Genomic DNA, 7,199 nt, shown 5'->3' with positions numbered 1-7,199 from the left:
TCACTGCCAAATCTTTGCCTAGACAGCATCTATAATGTTTACAATGCTTGCAGAAGGCTGAAATCACTGCCAAATCTTTGCCTAGACAGCATCTATAATGTTTACAATGCTTGCAGAAGGCTGAAATCACTGCCAAATCTTTGCCTAGACAGCATCTATAATGTTTACAATGCTTGCAGAAGGCTAAAATCACTGCCAAATCTTTGCCTAGACAGCATCTATAATGTTTACAATGCTTGCAGAAGGCTGAAATCACTGCCAAATCTTTGCCTAGACAGCATTTATAATGTTTACAATGCTTGCAGAAGGCTAAAATACTGCCAAATCTTTGCCAACAGCATTTATAATGTTTACAATGCTTGCAGAAGGCTAAAATTACTGCCAAATCTTTGCCTAGACAGCATTTATAATGTTTACAATGCTTGCAGAAGGCTGAAATCACTGCCAAATCTTTGCCTAACAGCATCTATAATGTTTACAATGCTTGCAAAAGGCTGAAATCACTGCCAAATCTTTGCCTAAACAGCATCTATAATGTTTACAATGCTTGAAGAAGGCTGAAATCACTGCCAAATCTTTGCCTAGACAGCATCTATAATGTTTACAATGCTTGCAAAAGGCTGAAATCACTGCCAAATCTTTGCCTAGACAGCATCTATAATGTTTACAATGCTTGCAAAAGGCTGAAATCACTGCCAAATCTTTGCCTAGGCAGCATCTATAATGTTTACAATGCTTGCAGAAGGCTGAAATCACTGCCAAATCTTTGCCTAGACAGCATCTATAATGTTTACAATGCTTGCAAAAGGCTGAAATCACTGCCAAATCTTTGCCAAGACAGCATCTATAATGTTTACAATGCTTGCAGAAGGCTGAAATCACTGCCAAATCTTTGCCTAGACAGCATCTATAATGTTTACAATGCTTGCAGAAGGCTGAAATCACTGCCAAATCTTTGCCTAGACAGCATCTATAATGTTTACAATGCTTGCAGAAGGCTGAAATCACTGCCAAATCTTTGCCTAGACAGCATCTATAATGTTTACAATGCTTGCAGAAGGCTGAAATCACTGCCAAATCTTTGCCTAGACAGCATCTATAACGTTTACAATGCTTGCAGAAGGCTGAAATCACTGCCAAATCTTTGCCTAGACAGCATCTATAATGTTTACAATGCTTGCAGAAGGCTAAATCACTACCAAATCTTTGCCTAGACAGCATCTATAACGTTTACAATGCTTGCAGAAGGCTAAAATCACTACCAAATCTTTGCCTAGACAGCATCTATAACGTTTACAATGCTTGCAGAAGGCTAAAATCACTGCAAGATCTTTGCCTAGACAGCATCTATAACGTTTACAATGCTTGCAGAAGGCTAAAATCACTGCCAAGATCTTTGCCTAGACAGCATCTATAACGTTTACAATGCTTGCAGAAGGCTAAAATCACTGCCAGATCTTTACATAGACAGCATCTATAACGTTTACAATGCTTTCAGAAGGCTAAAATCACTGCCAGATCTTTGCCTAGACAGCATCTATAACGTTTACAATGCTTGCAGAAGGCTAAAATTACTGCCAGATCTTTGCCTACATAGCATCTATAACGTTTTACAATGCTTTCAGAAGGCTAAAATATCACTGCCAGATCTTTGCCTAGACAGCATTTATAACGTTTACAATGCTTTCAGAAGGCTAAAATTACTGCCAAATCTTTGCCTAGACAGCATTTATAATATTTACAATGCTTCACAGAAGGCTAAAATTCACTGCCAAATCTTTGCCTAGACAGCATTTATAATGTTTACAATGCTTGCAGAAGGCTAAAATCACTGCCAAATCTTTGCCTAGACAGCATCTATAATGTTTACAATGCTTGCAGAAGGCTGAAATCACTGCCAAATCTTTGCCTAGACAGCATCTATAATGTTTACAATGCTTGCAGAAGGCTAAAATCACTGCCAAATCTTTGCCTAGACAGCATCTATAATGTTTACAATGCTTGCAGAAGGCTGAAATCACTGCCAAATCTTTGCCTAGACAGCATCTATAATGTTTACAATGCTTGCAGAAGGCTAAAATCACTGCCAAATCTTTGCCTAGACAGCATCTATAATGTTTACAATGCTTGCAGAAGGCTAAAATCACTGCCAAATCTTTGCCTAGACAGCATCTATAATGTTTACAATGCTTGCAGAAGGCTAAAATCACTGCCAAATCTTTGCCTAGACAGCATCTATAATGTTTACAATGCTTGCAGAAGGCTGAAATCACTGCCAAATCTTTGCCTAGACAGCATCTATAATGTTTACAATGCTTGCAGAAGGCTAAAATCACTGCCAAATCTTTGACTAGACAGCATCTATAATGTTTACAATGCTTGCAGAAGGCTGAAATCACTGCCAAATCTTTGCCTAGACGGCATTTATAATGTTTACAATGCTTGCAGAAGGCTAAAATCACTGCCAGATCTAGGGCATTTATAATGTTTACAATGCTTGCAGAAGGCTGAAATACTGCCAAATCTTTGCCTAGACGGCATTTATAATGTTTACAATGCTTGCAGAAGGCTGAAATCACTGCCAAATCTTTGCCTAGACGGCATCTATAATGTTTACAATGCTTGCAAAGGCTGAAATCACTGCCAAATCTTTGCCTAGACGGCATCTATAATGTTTACAATGCTTGCAGAAGGCTGAAATCACTGCCAAATCTTTGCCTAGACAGCATCTATAATGTTTACAATGCTTGCAGAAGGCTAAAATCACTGCCAAATCTTTGCCTAGACAGCATCTATAATGTTTACAATGCTTGCAGAAGGCTAAAATCACTGCCAAATCTTTGCCAACAGCATCTATAATGTTTACAATGCTTGCAGGAGGCTAAAATACTGCCAAATCTTTGCCTAGACAGCATCTATAATGTTTACAATGCTTGCAGAAGGCTAAAATTACTGCCAAATCTTTGCCTAACAGCATCTATAATGTTTACAATGCTTGCAGGATGAAATCAACTGCCAAATCTTTGCCTAGACAGCATCTATAATGTTTACAATGCTTGAAGAATGCTAAAATCACTGCCAAATCTTTGCCTAGACAGCATCTATAATGTTTACAATGCTTGCAAAAGATGCTAAAATACTGCCAAATCTTTGCCTAGACAGCATCTATAATGTTTACAATGCTTGCAAGAAGGCTGAAATCACTGCCAAATCTTTGCCTAGACAGCATCTATAATGTTTACAATGCTTGCAAAGGCTGAAATCACTGCCAAATCTTTGCCTAGACAGCATCTATAATGTTTACAATACTTGCAAAAGGCTGAAATCACTGCCAAATCTTTGCCTAGACAGCATCTATAATGTTTACAATGCTTGCAGAAGGCTGAAATCACTGCCAAATCTTTGCCTAGACAGCATCTATAATGTTTAAATACTTGCAGAAGGCTGAAATCACTGCCAAATCTTTGCCTAGACAGCATCTATAATGTTTAAATGCTTGCAGAAGGCTGAAATCACTGCCAAATCTTTGCCTAGACAGCATCTATAACGTTTATAATGCTTGCAGAAGGCTAAAATCACTGCCAAATCTTTGCCTAGACAGCATCTATAACGTTTAAATGCTTTCAGAAGGCTGAAATCACTGCCAAATCTTTGCCTAGACAGCATCTATAACGTTTACAATGCTTGCAGAAGGCTAAAATCACTGCCAAATCTTTGCCTAGACAGCATCTATAACGTTTACAATGCTTGCAGAAGGCTAAAATCACTGCCAAATCTTTGCCTAGACAGCATCTATAACGTTTACAATGCTTGCAGAAGGCTGAAATCACTGCCAAATCTTTGCCTAGACAGCATCTATAACGTTTACAATGCTTGCAGAAGGCTAAAATCACTGCCAAATCTTTGCCTAGACAGCATCTATAACGTTTACAATGCTTGCAGAAGGCTGAAATCACTGCCAAATCTTTGCCTAGACAGCATCTATAACGTTTACAATGCTTTCAGAAGGCTAAAATCACTGCCAAATCTTTGCCTAGACAGCATCTATAACGTTTACAATGCTTGCAGAAGGCTAAAATCACTGCCAGATCTTTGCCTAGACAGCATCTATAACGTTTACAATGCTTTCAGAAGGCTAAAATCACTGCCAAATCTTTGCCTAGACAGCATCTATAACGTTTACAATGCTTGCAGAAGGCTAAAATCACTGCCAGATCTTTGCCTAGACAGCATCTATAACGTTTACAATGCTTTCAGAAGGCTAAAATCACTGCCAAATCTTTGCCTAGACAGCATCTATAACGTTTACAATGCTTGCAGAAGGCTGAAATCACTGCCAAATCTTTGCCTAGACAGCATCTATAATGTTTACAATGCTTGCAGAAGGCTGAAATCACTGCCAAATCTTTGCCTAGACAGCATCTATAATGTTTACAATGCTTGCAGAAGGCTGAAATCACTGCCAAATCTTTGCCTAGACAGCATCTATAACTGTTTACAATGCTTGCAGAAGGCTAAAATCACTGCCAAGATCTTTGCCTAGACAGCATCTATAACGTTTACAATGCTTGCAGAAGGCTAAAATCACTGCCAAGATCTTTGCCTTAAAAGCATCTATAACATTTACAATGCTTGCAGAAGGCTAAAATCACTGCCAGATCTTTGCCTAGACAGCATCTATAACGTTTACAATGCTTCATAAGACTGAAATCACTGCCAAATCTTTGCCTAGACAGCATCTATAACATTTACAATGCTTGCAGAAGGCTGAAATCACTGCCAAATCTTTGCCTAGACAGCATCTATAACGTTTACAATGCTTGCAGAAGCTGAAATCACTGCCAAATCTTTGCCTAGACAGCATCTATAATGTTTACAATGCTTGCAGAAGGCTGAAATCACTGCCAAATCTTTGCCTAGACAGCATCTATAATGTTTACAATGCTTGCAGAAGGCTGAAATCACTGCCAAATCTTTGCCTAGACAGCATCTATAACGTTTACAATGCTTGCAGAAGGCTAAAATCACTGCCAAATCTTTGCCTAGACAGCATCTATAACGTTTACAATGCTTGCAGAAGGCTAAAATCACTGCCAAGATCTTTGCCTAGACAGCATCTATAACGTTTACAATGCTTCAGAAGGCTAAAATCACTGCCAGATCTTTGCCTAGACAGCATCTATAACGTTTACAATGCTTGCAGAAGGCTAAAATCACTGCCAGATCTTTGCCTAGACAGCATCTATAACGTTTACAATGCTTTCAGAAGGCTAAAATCACTGCCAGATCTTTGCCTAGACAGCATCTATAACGTTTACAATGCTTTCAGAAGGCTAAAATTACTGCCAGATCTTTGCCTAGACAGCATCTATAACGTTTTACAATGCTTTCAGAAGGCTAAAATTACTGCCAAGATCTTTGCCTAGACAGCATTTATAACGTTTACAATGCTTCAGAAGGCTAAAATTACTGCCAAATCTTTGCCTAGACAGCATTTATAATGTTTACAATGCTTGCAGAAGGCTAAAATTCACTGCCAAATCTTTGCCTAGACAGCATTTATAATGTTTACAATGCTTGCAGAAGGCTAAAATCACTGCCAAATCTTTGCCTAGACAGCATCTATAATGTTTACAATGCTTGCAGAAGGCTGAAATCACTGCCAAATCTTTGCCTAGACAGCATCTATAATGTTTACAATGCTTGCAGAAGGCTAAAATCACTGCCAAATCTTTGCCTAGACAGCATCTATAATGTTTACAATGCTTGCAGAAGGCTAAAATCACTGCCAAATCTTTGCCTAGACAGCATCTATAATGTTTACAATGCTTGCAGAAGGCTAAAATCACTGCCAAATCTTTGCCTAGACAGCATCTATAATGTTTACAATGCTTGCAGAAGGCTAAAATCACTGCCAAATCTTTGCCTAGACAGCATCTATAATGTTTACAATGCTTGCAGAAGGCTAAAATCACTGCCAAATCTTTGCCTAGACAGCATCTATAATGTTTACAATGCTTGCAGAAGGCTGAAATCACTGCCAAATCTTTGCCTAGACAGCATCTATAATGTTTACAATGCTTGCAGAAGGCTAAAATCACTGCCAAATCTTTGCCTAGACAGCATCTATAATGTTTACAATGCTTGCAGAAGGCTAAAATCACTGCCAAATCTTTGCCTAGACAGCATTTATAATGTTTACAATGCTTGCAGAAGGCTAAAATCACTGCCAATCTTTGCCTAACAGCATTTATAATGTTTACAATGCTTGCAGAAGGCTGAAATACTGCCAAATCTTTGCCTAACAGCATTTATAATGTTTACAATGCTTGCAGAAGGCTGAAATACTGCCAAATCTTTGCCTAACAGCATCTATAATGTTTACAATGCTTGCAAAAGGCTGAAATCACTGCCAAATCTTTGCCTAGACAGCATCTATAATGTTTACAATGCTTGAAGAAGGCTGAAATCACTGCCAAATCTTTGCCTAGACAGCATCTATAATGTTTACAATGCTTGCAGAAGGCTAAAATCACTGCCAAATCTTTGCCTAGACAGCATCTATAATGTTTACAATGCTTGCAAAAGGCTGAAATCACTGCCAAATCTTTGCCTAGACAGCATCTATAATGTTTACAATGCTTGCAAAAGGCTGAAATCACTGCCAAATCTTTGCCTAGGCAGCATCTATAATGTTTACAATGCTTGCAGAAGGCTGAAATCACTGCCAAATCTTTGCCTAGACAGCATCTATAATGTTTACAATGCTTGCAGAAGGCTGAAATCACTGCCAAATCTTTGCCTAGACAGCATCTATAATGTTTACAATGCTTGCAGAAGGCTGAAATCACTGCCAAATCTTTGCCTAGACAGCATCTATAATGTTTACAATGCTTGCAGAAGGCTGAAATCACTGCCAAATCTTTGCCTAGACAGCATCTATAATGTTTACAATGCTTGCAGAAGGCTGAAATCACTGCCAAATCTTTGCCTAGACAGCATCTATAATGTTTACAATGCTTGCAGAAGGCTGAAATCACTGCCAAATCTTTGCCTAGACAGCATCTATAATGTTTACAATGCTTGCAGAAGGCTGAAATCACTGCCAAATCTTTGCCTAGACAGCATCTATAATGTTTACAATGCTTGCAGAAGGCTAAAATCACTGCCAAATCTTTGCCTAGACAGCATCTATAATG

Source organism: Palaemon carinicauda, chromosome 7 (genome assembly GCF_036898095.1).
Source record: "Palaemon carinicauda isolate YSFRI2023 chromosome 7, ASM3689809v2, whole genome shotgun sequence".
Taxonomy (NCBI): domain Eukaryota; kingdom Metazoa; phylum Arthropoda; class Malacostraca; order Decapoda; family Palaemonidae; genus Palaemon; species Palaemon carinicauda.
Note: the sequence above shows the minus strand (reverse complement) of the source record.